The 22651-nt window shown below is 50.6% G+C and overlaps 1 long non-coding RNA gene across 1 annotated transcript; it reads left to right on the forward strand.

Annotated features, from left to right (window-relative positions):
• Positions 1-604: 604 nt before the first annotated feature.
• Positions 605-7020, forward strand: LOC143380068 (uncharacterized). The gene is made up of 4 exons (XR_013154514.1): positions 605-663; positions 885-1047; positions 3132-3345; positions 6084-7020. It is a non-coding gene; the product is annotated as an uncharacterized LOC143380068 (long non-coding RNA).
• The last annotated feature ends 15631 nt before the right edge of the window (positions 7021-22651 follow it).

The following is a 22651-nucleotide window of genomic DNA, read 5'->3' on the forward strand; positions in this document are numbered from 1 at the left end:
CTTAGTCCCAACACCCTGGGAGAGTCTGTTTTCTACCACATCGCTGACTGCACACGGCCACCAGAGGGCAGTGCTACCCTGAGTGTCCTGCCTGCTTGAAGGAAGGTCCCACTTCCAGACCTGCGGCTGGGGCAGACTCACAACATATGCCCAGGAAAGCCCTCGCCAGCAGCTGTCAGTCCAGGAGGCCCTTGGAGGCGGTCCCTCAAAGCAAGGAGAGTGGCAGGCGCCTTTTCAGGAGCCCTGTCCTCCTGGGCAGCAGTCCCATCCCCCTGGCTGAGGCCCATTTCGCACGGGAAAGCCCAGCATCCAGGGCCCGTCCACTCGGTCCCACGGCCACGAGGGGCAGCCGCAGGCCTCACCCCTAGAAAGTTGGGGACAGGTGAGGACGCTAGTTAGTTGCTGTCCCACCCTAGCTCACCAGCTGAGGTGACAGCGCAGCTGGCGCGGCGCCAAGGGCCCCGCCCTCAGCACGCAGAGGTTGACGCGGAAGCGAAGTGGGGCCGTCGCCAGGGAGACGGGGGCGGGGCCTATGCCAGGGCGCGAACTTGGAGCCGCGGTCGCGCAGCTCCGTGTGGGAGGAGCCCGGAAGTAGCGCCCTGGAGGCGTGGCTGCAGTTCCGGGTGTGGCGGGTCTGGCTCCCGGGATCCAGGAGCGGAGAAGGTGAGCTGGCCCGGAGCCGCCCCGGTCTCGGTGCCTACACGAGGGTGGGGCCCCGGGAGGACTCTGCCTCCGCCCTGGAGCCTCGGTCCCGGCTGCCTGTCCCCTGGAGCCGCCGGGGCGGTCCCCACAGCGCCCACCGCCCGACCCCGCTGTCCCGGTCCTCACCTGAGGGCTTTCGTCGGCGGAGCTGCTGGTCACAGCTGGTGGATTTTGATTTGCAGGGTCCTGTTCAGGATGCGGTGGCCTCAGCAGTGTGGCCTGGGCCGCGGACCTCAGAGGAGAAGAGGTGGCCTGACCCCCAGGCCCCTGGAGAGTGGGAGGGCGACGGAGGAGCCCAGTGTGACCTGGGGAGCAGGAGGCGCTTTAAAAGACAGACCCGCCCAGGTACTTCAGGTCTCACTGACTCTGTGTCCTTTTGTTTTCCTGTCGCACCTGTGGATTTTGTTTTAAGTCCTTGCTTTAAAAACCCTTTCCTGTTTCCTTCTGTGTACCTGACCCATCATTTTAAACCATGTTCCAAGGTCACTTTTTGGTGTATGTGTGGTTCTGGGGATTGAACCCAGGTCCTTGAGCCTGTTAGTCAAGTGACCTACCTGAGCTACACCCTCAGAGTCCCTTGTAATTTTTTTCCCCCTTGGCCACAAGGACTAATTGCCAAAGCTGACCTCAAAGGTTCCTCTTCCTCAGCCTCCCTGGTGGCTGGCATGACAGGCATGCACCTGGGACTGTCACACTCTAGCTTGTGATGGGAACTCATGTGCATCTGTCCAGGGCTGAGCATGGTCATGCAGAGCTGTGCTCCAGGCTCCCTGCAGGGCTGTGGAGGCTTCTGCTGCCCAGCAGCCCTGGTGCCATGGCCAGTGCTCCTCCCAGCCAAGGGCAGGCAGCTGCCCATTGCTGTAGGCTGACCTTATTTTCTTCTTATGGCACTCGTACATTCTCTGGAGTATGTTGGATGGTTTGTCCATTAGGAGTCTAACAGGTCCTCTAGAACGTTCAAATAATTAGTAAAATTCATAAAGAGTAAGTGAGCATGCACAGAAATTGGGCTAATGTTTTGGGAAGAATGATGTTGGATGATATTTTCATGGCTTGAATATATCATCCAACATGAAGTTACATTTTATTACTTACAAAATAATAAAATATTGAAGCAATACCATGGGCTGAGCCAAAATATATCCTCAGTATCTTAGGCATTCTGTAATAAATCTGCATCACTTTGGGTCATTCCCCTCATATTTCCTTTGAGATATTTTTTATGTGAGGCTTTAAGAAGAACAAAATATTCTATAAAGAAAACCTTGTGATCTGTGCAGTATAAAATTGAATAGGTTCACTTAGAAATCAGAAATTCTATTGAAAGGTATTTGCCTGAGCCAAATAAAACCTATTTCTAGGCGTCCTGGTGAAGACAAGGTTTTATCTTTGTATGTCTCATTGTCTGTAGGTTTTTTTGTTGTTGTTAGAATGAAATTCATAAGTTGGCAAACCATTTTATCAGATGTGTAACTAGATGCCATTGAAATTACCCACTTTTAAATGAGACATTTTGTGCATGAACACTGCCTGTCTGCACCTTTTTTAAAAACAGGTCTGGGCTCAGGAGCCCAACTACCAATGTTAGCTGGAACATGTTCTTCAGTTTGGCCTATCCGCCAGTATCCCCTGAGGTCATCTGTTCAATCATCCTCGTTACCCCTGCTCCCTCACTAGCTTTCATAGAACCCACATGCTGTCTATGAGTCAGGGTCACCAATCCCACAACATTGCGTTTGAGTATCCAAAGTCCCACGTTTCACTTCGCCATGCCTGACACAGGCAGTAATATTTATCAGGAAATGTGAAATTTTCAAAGATCCAATTCTATGTGCTCCTTTCTCAAAAAGCCTTAGGCAGGGATATAGCATACATAAATATTAAGTAAAGACCATAGTTTTTAAAAGTCATAGATGCCTTTTATTTTGGAGGAGGTATTATTTAATAGGGAATTCCAACAGCTATGTAATAGTGAAATGGTAAGTCTTCCATCCATTTTATTCTTTGTTTCTGATGATTTTTGTGAGTAAGGATAAGATACTTCCTTGTTCCAATGCAGATGTTGCCCACTTCTGTGAATGGATGCACGGTGTCACCTGCTACTTGGATGTCTGCATGTTGTGCTTGACACTAATATCGTATTTGGTAGGTGGCAGAAAGTCAATACGGAAGTTAACCTCTTGTGTTCTAGCAGGTGTGCTGAAGATCCTTGGTGTGCCACCTTCTGCAATACATGCTGCTCTGTTCATGTTCCTTATTGACTTCCTGGTGATGAGCATCATGGTCTCCTGGTCTTTGAGAATGGCCAAGCATTGCTCTGTGAATGTGGAAGATGGGCGTGTGGAAGGCTCCAGGGAGGAGGGATCATTGATCATGCACTCTAATCCATATGCCTCTTTAATGACCTGTTTTTCTTCTTGGGTTTTAAGGGAGACAGTGCCCTCAAATACTTCTGTGCAGCTGGGAATGCAGGCTTCTGCTTCACCTTGAAGGAAGCATTAATGATTCATTACCAGAAGATATGAGAAGACAGAAGTGAGCCTCTGGTATCATGCAGTTTCCTTGCATTATCCATGGGCTAGAAGAGAGAAAAGTTGCTTCATGAGATTTGATGCCCTTTTTCCTGAAAAGTTCCACACAGAGGTGAGTCCCAGCATGTTAGACACCATTTCAGACATCTTTGTTGATGGAAATGAATCACACCCCCTGATGATGTGGAAGAGCTAAAGATGGGTTTTCTATGAATTTTCTATTTCATTTCTCAGGGCCTGTGTCAAGCCAGCCATTGTGCTGTCAGTGCATGAGCTGCTGGTCAAATGTGAGGAAGTGGTCTTGCTGTATGAAAACACCACCCTGATTCAGGGAGCCAGAGGCAGCCTACAGTCCCTCAGTTTTCCTTAAAAGCAGATTGCTGTGGATGGCCTCTGGCCTCGTCATGCAGCCCTGCTCAGAGTAGGGGATTGAGGGTCTAGGCAGATCCCTAGTTCCTTTGGACCTTTTTTGCCATTGGGCCTCCCCAGGGTCCTTGGACTCTACCTGGTCTTCTGGCCTGGGTCAGGGGATGTGAGGTTTGGAATCCCTCTCCTTGGCAGAATCCCAGGCCCTTAGCCACTTGAGGGCAGGCACAGCCTTCCCTAATTATGTTAGAGGGGGAGACTTCTCCCACCCATCCTCATCCATGCTCATCCCACATTTTGTAGCTTGACACCTGAGGACCTTTATTCATTGACTTAGTGGTTAGTGATGATGGTTGCTAAGACCAAGTGACTCTTTCAAGGTCACATCTCTTGTATGGTAGGGCTAGAGCATGGATCTTCCTAATTGATTTCATGGGACTCTCTCATAGAAACTGTGACTGCCTCCTAAACATACACTGTACATTTGGAGTGTCAAAATTCTTGGCACTGCCTCCTTGGCAAGTGTATCTTGTCTTCTACGTGGGAATTTCACAAATATTTTTGTTGGGTTTGTGGAGGTCATGCAGAAGGGATTTCATTTGAAATCGCCCAAACAAGAAATACCAGTTGTCTTTTTCCCACATGGATGTGTGTAGTGAACATCCCTTTCTGTGTGCTTGCATGAGTTGCTCCTTTGACTTTGTTGAAGAATGGTTGACTGGGGAGCAAGGTGATGAGAGATGGATATCCATGGTTGTCCAGTATTCTGAAGTGAAGAATGTATTGAGGATGTGAAGGCTTTTCTAGCCAGTTCCTATGGCTCAGTCAGGGATCAGTCAGAGGATTCTCTCTGGTAGACTCTTTGGAACAGATGTCAAAGTGGCCTGGTCTTACCCTGTCCAGGACTGAATGCTGAGCTTGAATGGGAGCCTCCTGTCATTTCAAGCACTTCCATGAGTCTGTCCTCTGTTCTCTTGTATCCACGTGGTTTCTAACAGGAAAGCAGAACAAAAATTGAAAGTATGGTGATTGATTATTTATACCAATGTTATTTCAATCAACTTTGTATAATACAAAATTAACTTTCTGCTAGTAAGATTTCATATGTGAGGAAATAATGAAAATATTGGGGTTAGGTGATGAGAATATGCAAATCAAACATTTTTGAGCACCAAGACCCGTTTTTTGTTTTTGTCTTTGTTTTTTTAACTTAAATAATAAAGTGCCAGAGGACCACACCTGCCATTCAGCCTCAAGGACCTCCAGGTCCAGCCTCCAGGTGGCCCATTTCCCCAGGGTGTGTGGGACCACACTGTCCTGGGATGAGAGAGCAGTACCCAGGGATGTCGTCATCTCACAGAGTAGATATTACCAGAGACAGTAGGGAGGTAGTGGCACATGAGGAAGGGAAGAGCTCTCAGGATGGGAAGAGGGGGCCGCGTCAAGACTCATTGGGCATGGCAGGAGGCTGCTGGGTGTGGTGTTGGCCTGGGCCCACTAAGTGGGGCAGATCCGTGGTCTGTGTCCCTGTACCCTCCTCTGTAGCCTGTGTTGGCAGCAGATCAGGGAATTGGGGTCAGAAGTGCTCCCAGTAACACAAGCACCAGCCCCCACAGTGTGTGCCTAGCCGTTTCCCCACCTGGCCTGACTTACTGCTTGTCTTGCCTCAGGGCTGAGACCCTACAGTCTCTGATGAGGGTGTCTGCGGTCCAGATCCACCCTGCATGGCCAACATGCTCAGACCTTCAGCTGGGTCCTAGGCTGCTGGAACCAAACCCTGTTAACTGGGTGGCCAACAACAGAGGAAGTGTCTTCCGTTGAGCTCCAGAGGCTCAACACAGTAGGTGTTGGGCTGTCCCAGTGCCATAACCCCTCCCAGGTTTCAAGGGGACTGTCCCCCCAATTCTCCCAGCCCTTGCCCACTCTTCTACTGCTGTCCATGATCTGTGGTTCCCGTATGGGCATTTCATCCTGGCTCCAACCTCACATAGGCTCTATCCCCAAGTCTCCCTGGTCTCTAGGTCCAGACTTCCCTCTTCCTACAAGAATATAAGATATTAGATTTGGGCCTGGTTGATGCTGTGTTCCATCATGTGAGCTCTTAGCTTCATCACTGTACAAAGACTCTTTTTCCACATAAATTCACACGACTTTTAGCTGCCTAAGAATTTTCGGGGCACACTTTTCTAATGAGTACACTTTTCTTCCTTCAGATCTCTCCCGACTGAGCCTTCTTCTCATCCTTGTCCTAGTTCCTTTATGGCAAGTTCCCTCCTTATGGCTGAGAGGACCTAGTGACCCCTGGATTCACACATTGTGTTTAATCACCAATACACTGCAGAATTCTCCATGGGACTGCGGTGTTTTGCATTGAACCCACCCCGTGACCTCTAAAAGTGGTCTAGACAATTGGATTGGCTCCCTCCCTCCTAAACCTCTTTGATGCCCTTTAAAGTAAGTTATTCTTTTGGATTTCTTCCACAGTAGGCAAATCCTTGGATCCCCTGCTAGAAAGTCTTCCAGCCTGAAAGTCAGATGTATCCAGATGTTGAATTGAAGGATATCAGCTCCTAGAAGCCCTCATCCTGGCTGCAGTGTTTCCTCCCCTCAATGCAAAGCAAGAAAGTGCAGTTGACCCTGCACCCATTCTTCTGCATCCGTGGTCCCCACCATCTGGAAATCCAAAGTATCAGGAAAGGAGTTGTGTCTCTCTGGACAGATACTTCTCTCCTCCTTGTTTGCTGGATCTTACAGTGTTACAGAGAATGACACTGCCCTTTCATTGTATTAGGTGTCAGAAGTCTTCTAGAGATAATGGAAGTGCTACAGGAAGAAGATATGCAGTGTTTAGATGCAAATACTCTGGCATTTTTGTAAGAGACTTGAGCTTGTGTAGACTGGTGTTTTGGGCGGACTTTAGGATTTCTTGTAACATTTCTGGTTTCTGGACTTGGGAGTGTTCAGAACTTGAGTGTGAGTCAGCCCCATGGGGATGTGGTAGGAGGGCAGTCGGAGCTGTTGTGCAGAACCTCAGTGATGTAAGGCCACATGCAACACTGCAAGCAGCAGATGAGAAGGGAGCCCTCTCCCCATGTGTTCAGCTTAACTCTTGTCTTATCCAAAATTATGACTTGTGAAATGTTGCAGAAATGGACTCATGCCAAGAAGTTGGGATGTTCTGGGGAGCATGGACTGTCATTCTATTCTGTCTCTGCATTATGATGTGTTAGTGGGTGGGAACTTGAAGATGTGCTTAGGCCATGGATTCTCCTTCCCTGGGACGGGGGTTCTCAAAGCAGCCCTTGTCCCTGTTTCACCTGCTTCCCCAGGAGGACACAACAAGAACGTTCTTACAAGTTGGCCCCCGGTCTTAGTCTTCCAGCCTCCCAAGTTTGAGAAATAAAATCTGTGCTGTGAATTACCCAGTGTCTTATATTCTGCCATCACAACACAAACTATGCTAAGATGAGTCAATCAGCAGTCTTTCACGTGTTTACATTGTGGTAATTGACACCAAACATCCGTTTTGTAATTAAACCATTTTGGAGTACACAGTTGAGTGGCATTAAGCATGTTCATGTTGGTGTATAGGCGTCACCACCATGCATCTCCAGAACTCTCGTGGACATACTCTTACCATCAATGCTGAATTCTAGTGCCCTCCCAGGCCCAGGAAAAGAACATTGTACTTTATCTTTTTATGAACCTGATAATTGAGAATCTGAGATAAGTGAAATCCTACAAAATTTGCCTTTCTCTGGACAGGATCATTTTCAAGGGATGCAATTCACCCCCACTCTTGGGCATATCAGGTCCATTGTCAACTCTGCGGGTGTTTCAATTGCACTCTCAGTGACAATGTTGACTGTGTGCACATGAGCTGTGTGTCCAGCTCAGATCCCAGGATCTAGGGTCTTTGGTTCCAAGCAGCCTATAGATTACCTCCTCCTCCAGGTCTCTGCAGGCCAGTGGCACGAAGGCCCTGGTCCTGGTGGTTTCTTTAGGTGAGTGCAATACGTGTCCACTGTGTCCTGGGTCATGATGGACTATTAATAGAAGCAATGCCTGGATACTCCTAGGATCTCAGTGGGCTCAGCCTGTGTGCTGAGAATTGTTGTGACCTCCTAATTAATGGGCCCCCAGAACCCCAGAGAAGGGCAAGTCCAGAGCCAGTGGAACCTCAGTGTCTCTGAGAGAACTTTTGGGGTGGGGGGCCGGGATGCATTGATGTGATGACTCTGATGCAGAGTCACGTACTTCGAATCTAGGTAGAGGTGCTCAGGAGCAGCCTGGGCTGTCACATGGGTTCCCCACCTCCACAACTGTGTAACATCTTGGGGCTCTGAGAAGCACAGCAGCCTGACCACGTGAGGGCATCTGCTGTCTCTGCATACAGTGAGCTGGGTTTTCTTCACGTCTCTCAACAATTCCACATAACACCAGCTCTGAACCCAGAGTCCTGGGCACTTAGTTGAGGCTCAGTTAGCTCCCACCTCTCTCTACCTGACAGAGCCCTCCTGGCTCCCTCTGCACTCATTGTGTTGAAGATGAAAACCTGGAGGGTGGGACTTCCCGTCATCCAGAAGTTCCCAAACACATTCCACTGTGTCATTTGTTCCTGGAACCCAAATGGTTGGAGTGGGCCACAAGCACCCTGGCATCCATGTGTGGGAACCATGGTAGTATAGTGAAGAAACAGGAAGGAGAAGGGTTGGACTGATCAGTACAGATGGCAGGGCATAGTACAGAGTGGAATGGAGAGTTCTCTCCCGGGTGATTGTTGTGATGTGCAGAAATGCTCTGCTGGTGCTGGGGTGCCCGCAGGGTTTCCAGGGTCTTGAAAGGCTACAGATGCCCACAGAGTGTTCTTAGATGCACATAGTGGGAAGCCCATTGCCCACTACGTACCTGTGGAAGAAGTGGGAGACCCCCTACTGTGTGGAGGTGCCATCTAGAAGGCAGCCTCAATTCTCTGAAAAACTTGATTGGAAAAAAGGGTATGGACCTGTGCCCAAAGGGCCATATATGCTCCTGGAAGTTGGTGGTGGCCGTAGTTTTCCATCCATTAAGTACTCCCTCACCCACTAATGTCCTTGTGTCCTTGAGAAAGGCTCTCCCTTTCCTGGTTTTCCTGAATAGAAATCCTCTTGCATCTTGAGTGAATAGGGTTATGCACTGTGCAGAGGGTGTTGGTCCACTGAGCATCTTAGAGACTGTCCTTTATGGAGCCTAATGATCCTCATTGGGGAATGAAGCCAGGGTCCTAACTGTGGTTACTGTGAGGATACCATGGTTTCAGCAGAGGGAAAGAAGGACAAGGGAAACTCAGATGTCCCTTCATGGCCCCTGGAGTTAGAGGACTTACCACTTTGCACCTGGGATCAGGTGCATTTCCTCGAGGACACGCACACTCAGACGTAAATCTTGAGTGTGGGTTCCTTTCTGGGGTCCAGGGCTGTTGTTAGCCACCAGGAATGACAGTGCTCTCCCTGCTGAGTGGAGCCATTTTTGCCAGGAAAGAGAGCCCATGGTCACGCCTTGTCCAAAGCATCCCACGCCAGGGACTCCCATCCCTAGCACTCCTGTCCTGAAAGGAAGCCACTCAGAGGCAAGGTGGGTCCAACCACCTCCCATGTGTTCACTCATCACTGTGTTCCAGCAGTCACCCCAGTTAACAGTCCTGATGGGATTGGAAGTGGGTCAGAATGTCACCTTCATGAGCTCTACCCTGCTACAGCTGCAGTTCTGCAGTGGGAGAAACACAAAACCTCAAAACACATGCACATGAATGAAAAGAGCAAGAGCCAGAGCCCAAACAGGCCAGGTGTGGCAAAGACAGCTGGAGTGCCTAGGTTGGGACTCAGAATTATGTCAGTGGGGTGGCATTGTGCTGGCACCAGCATGATCTCAGAGAGCCAGCCCTGCTCATTTTTGGCAGCAGTGTGTTGGGGAAGGCAGCAGAAATTGAGAGGCAGGATTGAGTTTGGCCCTAGGAGGAAGTTGGGTAAAAGGCCAGTGTGAGTTGGAGGGCCTGGGCAGATAGAGAGAGGCCAGGGCACACCCCAAAGCCTAGAGACTGCACTTGATGTCCGGGGTTGTGAAACACCACCTCCCCTCTTACTCACAACTGAGAGCAAGAGGCATTGATAAGTTCAGTTTGTGTGCGGCTGCATCCAAGGTGGCTCGGCTAGGCACCTCTGTTTCCTCTTCTCAGGAGGCTGGGAGTCCAGGCTCCACTGAGGCTCGGCTGGGAGGATCAGGGTCTGAGTTTATGCCTGTGTTCCTGGTGGGATCCGTGTTGGCTGAGCCTCAGTGTTTTTGTAATGAGAGGATGGGTGACTGTCATGTCTTTATCCCAGGACACACTTGCTAAATGGATTTGTTTGGTCTGAGGAGGAAAGAGAGAGAGGGGAGTGGTGCTGGAGACAGGGATGCAGGCAGGGGTCATGGACTTGGCATAACTCAGTCTTGGAGATGATATCCCATCCCCTGTAGCCACTTCAATTCCCATGAATCCAGAGGCTGAGCCCCCTTGAGGTGAGGGGTGAACTGGTTCTGGGCAGCAGGATGCTGTGGTACCTCGGAGTCTCTGTGAGACCCCAACACTAGACGCACTTGGCCCTTTTGAAATCTTAGGAGAAGCCTTGGGAAGTTGTATGGCAGAGGGGAGCAGCCTCTGCATCTCAGTCACCTCCAACTTGCCATGGTGTAGAGTGGGAACTGCAGCCACAAAGGGACGGACATTGGCCACGTCCCTGTGTGGGACAGAGGCCTGATTGAGTTAGGGTGCATTCTCTGTCTCTCTCCTTCTTGTGATTGTCCCATCTCTACATTTGTGCTTTAGCCACCTGTGAGTCCCATCTCTGGTTTCAGAAAGAATAGAGGGTGTTATGGGCCAATAGACACAATAAACCCTAGAGATTAGATGCTACCCTACTTTCCAGAAAAGACTGGGCACACCATGAGTTGCACAATGATGGGACCAGGGTCCAAAAGCTGCTGAGAGGGAAGGACTGGTTGTGAATGCACTTTTGAAGGCTCCAAGCTGGAACTCTAGTGGCACCAAGCAGGGCAGATGCTGGTGGGGGTATTTGGGTAGTTGTTGGTGAACACATGCGCACCTTTTATGGGTAGGCATGGAGGAGAAATCAGCAGCCCATAGGGCTTTTGAAAGTTGTCTTATGTGAAAAGAGGGTCAGGTATGGGCACAGGAAATGACATCATTGCCTTGACAATGGATCAAACAGAACATGGAACCCTGGTATCCAGGCACCCACCTCACTGACCAAGCCATCCAAGCTCATTTGGTTGGAGCCACTGGAGTGAGAAGGATGTTCTCCTGTGGTTGCAAACAATGCCGAGCCTCAGGCTCCCAGGAATCTCAGGGGGGCCAACGAGCCCTTTTGTGGATACAGTGGGTGAGGCTTCAACTTAGACGCCAGAGCCTCTGGCAATTGTCGCAGAGGAGCTCAAGAGAAACAGTGAGTAGCACAGGGCAGGTGAGCCCAGCAGGCCCTCTAGTCTGATCCCTGATGAATGGCCCAGGACTCCTATTCTGACTGTGTTTGTGTGTGTGTGTGTGTGTGTGTGTGTGTGTGTGTGTTTCTACTGATGGGAACTGTCCCATTGTGCTTTGACTCTAGTGTATTCGCACAAGTCATTTTTCTGTTTGTCACCATTTCCATTTTGAACCCACCATTCTTGGTCCCAACCCAGGGTGAAAATGATCAGAACACGGAGGAGCCCTTCAGGGTACAGAGCCTTGAACCTTACAGGCAGAACCAGCTTAGGAATGAGCTCCTGCCTGTCATTTGTGGGAGGAATCTACATTTCAGCAGCAACATGGGGTTCATCTCCTGGGATTTCATCCCCACCCAGCAGGTGCTGGATCTCTTGTTCCCAAGGTAAGCACCAGACCACCAAGCCCAAGTGTGTAGCCCCCTCATGCCTGGGTCTTGGGGCTGCCATGTACCTCTCAGGGACCCAAAGGTTTGTGATCCCTAATGAGATAGAGGACCACACTCATAGTGGAATGTCCGTCCCGAATGGGACGAGTCCTGGAGGTGCCTGCCACAGGCTTCAAGGGGAATGAACTCCCCCTCTCAGGCAGAGAAACCATCCTGACTCCAGCTGATCCACAGAGGTCCGTGGAGCAGTCCCCACACACTAGGCACCACAGCTCAATGGTGTTCGCTGAGCTCATTCCCAGGTGGACTCAGTGAGGCCAGGTGGTCTTTCTGGTGTGATGTTGGCTTCGTGAAGAAAGTAGATCTGTGCCAGAGGCGTCTCAAAACTCAGGCCTAGGGAAAAGCACTTTTGGGTTAATAAAGACATGTTAGTATACATAGTGGGATAAAGTGTCCTAGCTGGGACATAGCTGGACAGGGGCTTTGGACATGGCAGCTCCCACACCCAGAGATATGTGGGAATCAGCAGTTTGGGCTCATTCCCTGATGAACATGTAGAAAGCACCCACTGTGTGAAGACATGTTTCCAGTCACGTTTCACAATTCAGTGAAAAATGGGGTGCAAATGACTGCCATTGTGTCCCTTTTCATGGGGGTCAGCCTAAAACCGTAGGTGCCATGAGTACATATCCTACATGAGACTGCATCCCTGACTCCATGAGGCATAAGTGCACGTTGTCCTCTTCAGTGAATATGGTGGACCCCTGGACCAACTTCAACATGGAATGGGCTTGGGGTCAAGAGGGTGGGCTTCTTGTTTCTGGAATAGGGACCTGTAAGGTGATTTGACTTGGGAAGGCTGAGGAAAGACTGCTGTCCCCAATTCTGTTTTCTGCCTGCAGTGTAAGGTGTGGGGCTTCAACAGTAGGAGGGGTAAGGCAGGGAGTTGTAGGTGGAGTCATGGTGCTCTGGGGAAGCCCCTGGGACAATGGATCCCCACACACTACACCTCCCTGTCCTCCCCCAGGGCCACAGAGATATGGCCTGCACTCATGGGAAAAGAGAGGTCCACTGCTACTCAGGGGGACTCAGTGAGAGCTCACAGAGAATGAGGTAGCACTGCAGCCCACGCCAGGGGATGAGGTGTCTCTTGAGCCCTGAGAAGAGTGGGCAGGAGGACAGACACTCCTGGAAGGTGCATTCCAGGTTGGAGAGCAAGTAGCCAAGAGGAAGAAGAGTGTCAGGCCTGCCCAGAGGAGGGGAGAGCTGGTCATACCATGGATCTAACGCTCCTTCGTTGAAGGTTCTTTGTAGCGACCTGTCCTGTCCCTGCCCGTACAGCCACTGTGTCTTGTCTGAGGTGGACTGGTGTGTTCAGAACCAGGGACGGTTCAGGAGTGTCGGGTCAGAGGTTTGCTCTGGAGGCCGTGGCGAAGGCAAGGCCAGGGTTTTGCTGACTCCACACCTGCCTCCCCACAGTGCCTCACCTTCCTTCTTGGGGACCTGGGTGAACTTCTACACGGAGGCTTCCCATCAGCCTCCAGGCTCGCTGAGTCTGCAGCTGCTGCTGCCATGCATGTGGCTCTTGCTGGTTGGCTTGTATCTGGAGCACCAAGCACACCGCCTCCAGGCCCCAACTGAAGATGGCATATCAAGCCAGGCAGAGCCTGAGAGCCAGGCGGACTGGGGTGAGTACCTAAGGGTATATGAGGAAAGGTCCGACTGTTGTCCCACTGCGGGGTGTCTGTATGCCTGGTGTTGGGCTGGAAATTAGGATAAGCCTCTGTCCACTCAGGAAGTGACCCCAGTCTGCAAAGAGGTCTTGTGTGGGCTAAGGGCCTGAGGTCTTCCTGGCAGCAGGGGTATTGTCTGTCTGTGCCAAGGTCAGGGCAAGGCAGCCATGTTGGCATCTTTTCTCCTCTAGCTACCAGCTCAGTTCCTGTCACGGCTCCTAAGCCAACCCCAGAGCCAGAGCCTTCTCCCTGGGAAGGGGCAGAGCTGGAGCCCAGGACATCAGGGGTCTCCACTCGGTATTCCTCACAGCCCCAGTACAATAAGCGGGTGAGAGGCAGATGCCTCATTCACGTCTACCTAGAAAATGAACCGACAAAGTATAAGAGCATCCTGGTGAGTCTTCGAGCAGGGGAGTCTCTTGGGAGCCCACACTGGGGAAGACCAAGTCCACAGCAAACACCTTGGACTAGGTCTGTCTTCTTGAACTGGAGCTTCTGGAAGGTCAGGAAGGAGAAGAGAAAGTGAGGAAGAAAGAGGCGGGAGAGTAGCAGCATGCCAGGTCTGGGTGGGAGTGGGCCTGTGTGTTTTGGGGTGTGCAGGTCAGAAGTGCAGGACTGAGTGCTGGGTTCAGAGGAGGTCAGAGAAATATCGAGAGTACAGGCCATCCTCTACTGATCTTGGTATTGAGGAGGAGTATATTGAACAATGGAGGTTGAAGCAGAGGAGTTGGCAGTCATTTTCTTGTGTGTGGGAGGGGACATGTTGCTGGTTGAAGGGAAGGGAGCCATTGTGGGATGATTAGGGTGGGTAGGGGCCCATTAGTGTCCTAGTTTGCATGTATGTGAATAGAGATTTAGCAACTCTCTCTGCAGAATTTTCCTGGGCGTGGAGTATCCATCATGAGACTCTGGGGTCCACCTCCAGGGGAGCCATGTTGAACCACTGCACCTGCTGGGTCCGAACCTCCTGACACCCCAGCAAGCACTGACACTCTTGAGGCCAGCAACTTCCATGCCTGTCATTAAAGAGTCCTAGTGTGTGTTGTTCCCTGGCTGTCAGGACCAAAGCACCTAGGGTTTGTGCCTGGTCCACACAAAAAATGCAGCTACATCCCAGACCAGAGCAGGGATATGGAAGTCCACTGAACCATTCCTCCCATCTTGATGGGACTAGAGTGTGTCTGTACAAAGCCTTTTGGTCCTTATTCCCTTGTCCCTATAGGGCATAGCAGGTTGAAGCAAACTCTTGTACCAAGATTGGCCTAGAAGCACATAGGAAGACCCCACATGATCACATGAAGGCCTCAGGTAGCAGGGTAACAAGATGGTGCCCTTGTGTTGAGAGCTCAGTTGTCTCTGATTGTCCTTGAGCACTGTCCTCTGGGTAGCTACTCCCAAATTCCCTCTCTGATGAGCTTTCTCCAACCCTGCTCAGGTGACCTGCCAGGACACGACTCCAGTCATCATCCGCAGGGCCTTAGATGCACACTTGCTCCAGCAGGAGGATCCAGAAAACTTTGAGCTTCTGCAAATTGTCTCGAACCATCAGAGTAAGTGGAACCATCAGAGGGTAGGGAGCAGTGAGTCACAGTGGGCTCAAGAAAACTGGGAGCCAAAACACAGTGTGCGTCCACCAAGTGCCCAGGAAGAGTATGGTGGGACTTGTGTATAAAACAAAGTGTAATGATGGGGCATAAATCTGCAGGTCCTTCATGTTCCCCAGGGGCTGTGGACCTGCCTATCATGTGTTCTTTCCTTGGCCTGAGGAGGCATTGCAAAGCTATTATCCACGAGGGGCCAAGAAGAGAGGCTTCTTTGTCTTGTGTCAAAGAAGACAGACAACCACAGGGTGCCTACTTTGGCAGCCTTTCCTGACCTAGATGAGTACATGAGAAAAGCAGTTCAATGAAGAATCATTTCTGGCTTCCAATCTTTCTATTCATTGCAAACTGAGTCCACTTAGGACCAGAGGCCATTTCTAGAGAGAAGTGTGTGGTAGAATAGAACACTTCACGGCTTGTAAACTCTTCTTAGAGAGAGAGAGAGAGAGAGAGAGAGAGGGAGAGAGAGAGAGGGGGGGGAGAGAGAAGAGAAAGAGAGAGAGAAAGAGGGAGAGAGAGAGAGAGAGAGAGAGAAAGAAGAAGGAGGAGGAGGAGGAGGACAAGGAGGAGAAGGAGAAAAATGAAAATAAGTTGAAGGAGGAGACAATGAATAAGAAGGTCAAGATGACTATAAAAAGAAGCATGAGGAGAAGATGAAGAAGAACAAGAACAAGAAGTATAACAATAAATTGATTAAAAATGTGAATGAGAAATATACTCATGGGGAGGAAATGCAGAAGTGGGGAACTCAAGAGATGGCACAGCCCTGCTGTGGACATCCTCCACCCATGCTCAACACACCTCCAAACCATACCCCTCAAATTAGTGTAGCCCTGTATGAGTGGATGAATCCACTGGCAAGGTGGAGGCACCCACCATCAAGTGCTTTCCCCCAAACCCACCTGTGATCATTGCTGCAGTGGGTAGAAAACCATTAACACATGAGTCTTTGGGGGCCAATCCAGATACAAAGTCTAGCTGTTTCTCTTTGGTGGGTCCAACGTGAACTAAGAGGTTCTGGGGTGCAAGGGGCTATTTCCTTGAAAGGTGATCCTGTAGTGGACCTCCTGTGCATAGAGGGTCCTCAGAGAGGAAGCAGTGGGGAGTCTTTGGTGGAACAGTAGCTGGATTTGGGGGCTCTCAGGTCTGTGTGTGAGACCTGAGCTGGCAGAGGCTCTCAGTTGTGGGGGATGTTGGGTAGTGTATTCCTTGAGTGTCACCTGCCACGCCTCTGCCCCTGCCTCTCCAGAGCTGAGGATCCCTGCTGATGGGAAGGTATATTATGCCCTGGATGCCAGCGTGGATTACAACTTTCTGCTTCAGGAAACAGCTGCCAGCAAGTCGTTCAAGGTCAAGCCAAAGGAGGTAAACAGCCACCTTCTTCAGTCTTTACTCCTGGTGCCACTCCACATCCTCCAAGGGGACAAGTACCTCAGGTTCTGGATGGATGTTATAGAATGCCCATAGAGCCAACTGCCAGGCTGGGTGGGGTGCAGGTGCTGGGCTTTGCTGATGTTGTCATCCCCCACAGTTCTTGGAGCCTTCTGTGGCAGTGGCATCCGGGATCCCAGCAGCTGTGAGCAGCAGCTCTGCAGTGGCTGCAGGACCATTGCCCCAGGCCACCCAAAGCAATGAGTGCTGCATGAGGAAAGTCACCAGTAGCAGCTCCTCACTGCTTCACTCCAGCGAGCAGGTGGAAGACAGCCGCTTTGTTCACGTCCTCCTAGAGGGACAGAGCCTGAAGGAGACAAAGCGCATCCTGGTAAGCCCGACAGCAGGGCTGCCTCCTGGGTGTCCACACAGTGGAAGGCAGGAGACACAGCCAACCCCGGGGCTGTGGTGGGAAATAAAGAAGAGAGAGGTCCATCTTAAGGGCTTGACCTGAGGAGGGAGAGCTTCAGCATGCCCAGCTCCAGCGGTGAGTGGGCCTGTGTATTGTGGGTTTTGCAGGCCAGAAGTGCAGACGGAAGTGCTGTGGGCAGATGAAGTCAGAGAAATGTCCAGGGTGCAGGCTGCAGAGTCTAGAACTTGGTATTCTCAATAAGTGAGGTTGGAGCAGAGGAGGTGGTAGTGACTTGTCACATGTGGAGGAGGGGATGTGTTGCTGGTGGCTGGGAAGAGAACCTCCTTAGCATGACTACGTGTGGGAATTTGGGGTCGGGATCACCTGGGGGGTCATGCCAAAGCTTCGGAATGTCAGCCTTTGCATGTATGTAAATACGGAGCTAAAGGGGTTCTTGGCAGAATTTCTATCTATGTGCAGTAGACACGCTAATGCTGCATGTGTCCAGCTGCAGAGGAGACATGTCCAGTGCCTGCCAGTGCTGAGTCAAGTACATCATTACAACCAGACCCGCACCCAGCTTCCAGAGGCCAGGGCCTCTCCAGGCTATCATGAAGCACTCAAGTGCACACTCTTGTATCTGAGTCTGTTTTGTGTAGTGGCAGTCAGGACCAAAATTTTCAGTGCATCTGCCTCTTCCACCCAGAAAGGCAGCCTGCATCCCAGTGCACACTTGGTGCGCAGATCCCTGGCCCATTGCTCTCATCTCGGTGAGTTGAGAGTGTGTCTGTGCATAGGCAGTTTGGTCCTTTGACCTGAGTGGAATGTGGCTCCCCAGGAGGAGGGGAGATGGCAGGTACAGGCCGATATTTGTACCAGGATTGTTCTAGTAGCACATTGCAAGAACCCAGGGCGGTTATATGGAGGCCACACTCAGGTAGCAGGATAACAAGATTGTGCCCTTGTCTATGTAGCTGAGATTTCTCCTGAATGTTTGACCACAGTCTTCTGGGTAACTCCTCTAAAACCCATTCTCTGATGACATTTGTCCCACCCTGATCCAGGTGACCTGTCAGGAGACGGTGACGAGCCTCATCCGCAAGGCCTTGGATGAAAATTTGTTGCAGCATGAGGATGTGGACAACTTTGAGCTGCTGACAATGATGTCTGAGAATGAGAGTAAGTTGGACAATCAGACAGTGGGGAGAAATGATCCACAGTGGGCTCAGGATAACTCACAGCCAAGAGAAAGTGGGCCTTGGCCCCAAAATACCAAAGTGTGGTGGGCCTGGTGCAGGAAACCAACTGCAGTGATGGGCGTGTCCAAGGTGGAGGTGCTCAATGAGGCCCCAGGGGGCTGCTGGACCTCCCTAAATGTGTTCTCCCCTGGACCTGGTCAGGCAATGCAAAGCTAATATCGATGAGGGGCAAGGCAGAGAGAGGCTCAATCGATCATCAGTTTGGTTTATGGCTCACTGAAAATGATGCCTTCAAATGAAGAGGAGGAGAACATGGGTCCTGATTGGATCAGCATTGCTATGGACGGAAGCAACACAGGTCCCAATCCATGGCCAGGATATGAGAAGTCCTGCCTACTCACAAGAATGTCAGGATTGCAGCAAGTGGGAACAGGACCTAGTGAAGAGGAAGTCAAGGCCAGGGGACAGCCTGTTTGGGTTCTTTTTGGAACAATTTCATGTCCTCTGTGTCTGGGTGCCCATCTCCTGAAGGTATCAGAATGGCCAGGTTATTATTCCTTCCAGCAATAAGAAGGGCATCTGAAGAACAGAGGCCACAATGCTGAGCTATCCAAAATGCCAGTGCTCTTTCCTTTCTTGTAGCCCAACACTCCTAGCCTCCACCATCCCAGCCTGTCCACAATAGAACCCACCATCTTTCGGCACGTAAGTGAGTTTTCCCATTTTCACACACCGCCTCATTTGGGTTGGCTCTGTCTTACACGTGAGGAAGACTGTGGTGCAAGGAGCTGGGCAAGGGGCAGTGTCTGCGAATCTCAGGGACTTGGGAGGCAACGCAGGAGGATGGGGATTTCCAAACAGCCTCAGAAACTTAGGGAGACCCTGTACCCAAGTCAAAAGGCCTGGGAATGGTCTCAGTGCTTAAGTGCCTCTGGTTTTATCCCTGGTATGAAAATAAGCCAGTCAATAAGGAATTACCAAACTGAGAATCTACGAAGGTGATTTCAGAAACAGACACTTTCAACCCAAGCATCAGTTGAGAGCAGGCTCCAGACCAGGGGAGGTTTGTGTTTAACAGACGTCAAAAGGGAGGACTACCGGGGGCCTGGAACCCACTAGGTGTGATGGCATCTATGCCTTATGGCAGGAGGGTGGCAGTGATGCTGGACCTCTCCTAGATCTTGGAAACCTTGTTTTCATTGGGGAAGCTTTTTGGAGGTGGAATCTAGTTTAGCAATCCTGGTCCAGATGAGGTGCTGACTACCACAGGTAGAAGCCTATCCAGAATGCAGTGTCTGTTATTCAGTCTTTCCTGACTGTGACAATGACAAAGAAAGGAAGTCACTTGTCTTTGGTCTTAGTTTCACTCCTGGCCATTGATTGAGAACTGATTTCATCTTGGGGTTCTGAACAGAGGCTGCATCTGTGCAGAAGAGTGTGATAGATTTGAACTCTTCAGAGGACGCCCCACCATTGCCAGAGATAGAAGGAGGAGGAGGAGGAGGAGAAAGAGGACACTCCTGAGTGGGGAGAGGATCACACGATGAAGAGCAGGAGGAAGAAGAAGAAAAAGGAGGTGAAACAGAAGGAAGGGTGGAGGGAGATACACAAGAAGAAGAACAAGAAGGAATCATGTAAGAACAAGAAAAAGACCCAGAAAGAACTACAAGATGATGCAGGACAGAAAGAAGAGCCAGAAGTAGAATAAGAACCAGAATAAAAGTACCAAGCAGACAGCTCATGATGAGAAAGAAGGGGAAGGAGAGCGAACCTAGAAAACTATAGAGTTCTCCAGGGCACCACCCTGCTGAAGTCCTCCCATGTCCATGCCCAACACAACTCTGATGGATACCACCTCTCCGCGTATTCATCCATGAGTGGATTCATCAAGGGCAAGTGAATGAATTCACCCATCATCCAATGCTTTCCTGAATGCCCATGTGTGAGCATGGCTGCTCTGGGGAGAAAGGCCTAAGCACAGGAGCCTTTGCCAATCCTGATTCAAAGCCTAGCAGTGTCTCTTTGGCAGATCCAACCTGCACTGAGAAGTTCTGGGGCCCAAGGTGCTGTTTCCATTGTCAGGTGCTCTTTTGGTTTAGAATCCTGTACATCATCTTCTCCAGGGAAGAATCACTGAGGGAGTCTTTGGTGGCACTGTAGCTGGATTGGAGGACTCTCAAGTCTGGTGCTGGCCTGCCCTGGCGGAGACTCTCAGGGGTTGTGGGTGTTTTGTGGTATAATCCTTGAGTGGCCCCTAACAATTCTCTCCACTTCTCTGCAGAAATCAAGGTCCCTGACCACTCACTCATGTGTTTGTCCATGAATCCGCGAATAAAATATTTCATCGTGAGGAAACGCCCCCAGGTCAAGGGAAAGGAGGTAAATACCTACCTTATTCAAGCTGTACTTGTGCTGCCATTCCACTCCCACCTGAGGAAATAAGAAGCCTCAGCACCTGGACATATGTGCTAGAAGCCCAATGAGCCAACTGACAGGCTAGGGTGGCTTTCTGTTTCTGGGTTTGCTGATGTTCCATCTCCCACAGTTCTCAGAATCAACCTGCAAGTCCTCCAGGCCGCTTTCCCACAAGCAGGTGGGAGACACCTGCTTAATTCGTGTCCACCTGGAAACACAAAGTCCAAAGCTGGCCAAGACTGTCCTGGTAAGCCTGGGAGCAGGGGTGTCCCCTGGTGCTTACACCTGGGTGGGGAACAGACACTGGTCCAATACCATGGACTACTCATGCCCTCTTGAATTTGGAGCTTCTGGATGATCAGGAGGATAGATGGGAATCAAGAAGGGAGAGGTCAGTGTGAAGGGTTAGAGCTGAGATGAGGGAGAGCAGCAGCTTGTCCACCGCCATGTCTGAGGGAGTCTGTGTGTCAGATGGCAGCATGCAGTCCAGAAGAACAGAGGCAGGTATGGGTGACAGATGAGAATAGGACAGGACCTAGGTTGCAGGTTCCCCTATGGGATGCTGACCTCTATGGAGGAGGACAGCAGTGTGAGGTTCTGTGTGTTCCTTGAACAAGGAGCTGAGAGGGTCTCTCTGCAGAGTCGATATGGTTGTGGAGCAAGCACACCAAATGTCCAGGTAACCCAATGACCACCCTTGCCAGATGAGGTGCCCTCCTGCACCCCAGCCAGCACTGAGCCTCTGGAGGCCACGAGCTCTCATGGCTATCTTTCAGCACTCCTGTGTGTGGTCATGTTCCTGGGTCTGTTTTTGGCTCTGGCAATCCAGACCAAAGCCTCTAGGTTTTGTGCCTAGGCCATTCCCAATGCCGCCTGCATCCTCGGGCAGACCTGGGATCTTGGTGGCTATTGTCCCATTCCTCCAAACTTGTGGGATGAGATTGCATCTGTATGCAGGTAGTGGGGTCCTCTCACTTTGAGAGGAGTCAGCTCCACAAAGAGCAATGTCAGGCCCAGGAAGTCCTATGTACAAGGATTGGGCTAGTAGCCTATGGGAAGAGCCCACGCGATGAGCAGGAGGTCAGCCTCAGGTAGTAGGGTTATGGATGTTGCCCTTGTATTTAGAGTAGAGGTGCCTCCAGAATGCCCCTGCCCACTGTCCTTGAGTAGTCACTTCAAGGCCCATTTCCTGAAGGCCTGTCTCCCATGCTGCTCCAGGTGACCTGCCACGATAGGGCTCCTGTCATCATCCGCAGGGCCCTCGAGCTACACTTGCTTGATCAGGAGAAACCGGAGGAATATGAGCTGGGCCAAATCATCTCTCACCGTCAAAGTAAGTGGGACAATCAGGTGGCAGAGAGCAAGTGTCAGGATGTGGACTCAGGTCAACTCTTAGCACCAAAGAGTAGTCTCTGACCCCCAAGAACACTCCAACAGGTATGTTGGGTTCGTGCACAAAGCCAACTGCACTTCTGCTGGTGGAAGGTCTCCAGGTCCAATGATATACCCCAGTGGATATTGTGGCTCCCCACCAGGTGCCCTCCCCTGGACATGAACAGGCATCCAAAGTTGACATCATTGAGGAGTGAGGAGGAAAGCCTCTTTCCAGGAGCAGTATGCTTCATGGTCTGGGATAGGAGTGGTTTCAGAGGAACATGGGAATGCATGGGCTAAAGATGGAACTGGCATTTTGTGGACTGAATCAGCAATATTGAAAGCCTTCTGTGTGATCAGAAAACCACTGCCTGGGCAGAGCATAGCCAGGATTCTAGCAAGCAGTAACAGGATGAAATTGGGAAGAATACACAGCCTGGGAGACAGCCTGAATCATCTATTTTTGCATAAATTCCATGGTCTTCTGCATCTGAGTCCACTTGCCAAGGAGTGATCACAATAGCCAGGTTATGACCCCTAACTAAAGTCAGATGAGGGCTTGCTGAGCACGTCAGCCACAAAGCTCATCTGATAATAATGCCAGTGCTTTTTTGTTGGTTGGTTGGTTGGTTTTTGTTAGCCAAACACCACAGCAGCCATTATCCCAGCCTATGTATGCTGAAGACCACCATCCCTATTAGTTCTAGGATCAATTGTCTCCTATCTGAATGTACTGTTATGTTAGTAGAGTCTATGGAAGAGGAAGTCTGTATGGGGCCTTGGTAGCCTTAGAAATTCATAGCAGAGATCCCCACATCCAACCCAGAAGGGATGGAGAATAGGCTCTAGGTTAGAGGAGGGCGACAGGAAACACGTGTTCAGAGGAAGGAGAAGCGGGCTGTTGTATTCCCCCACTCGGGGTCCTGGCACCACTGGACCATACACCATGTTGGAGGGAAGCATTCCCTTTGCTGGTCTTTGGAACCATTGTTCTCAGTAGGGCAGCATTTGGAATGTGGCCTCCATTCTTGGAGTCTGGT

The sequence above is a fragment of the Callospermophilus lateralis genome, chromosome 14 (assembly GCF_048772815.1).
Source record: "Callospermophilus lateralis isolate mCalLat2 chromosome 14, mCalLat2.hap1, whole genome shotgun sequence".
Taxonomy (NCBI): Eukaryota; Metazoa; Chordata; class Mammalia; order Rodentia; family Sciuridae; genus Callospermophilus; species Callospermophilus lateralis.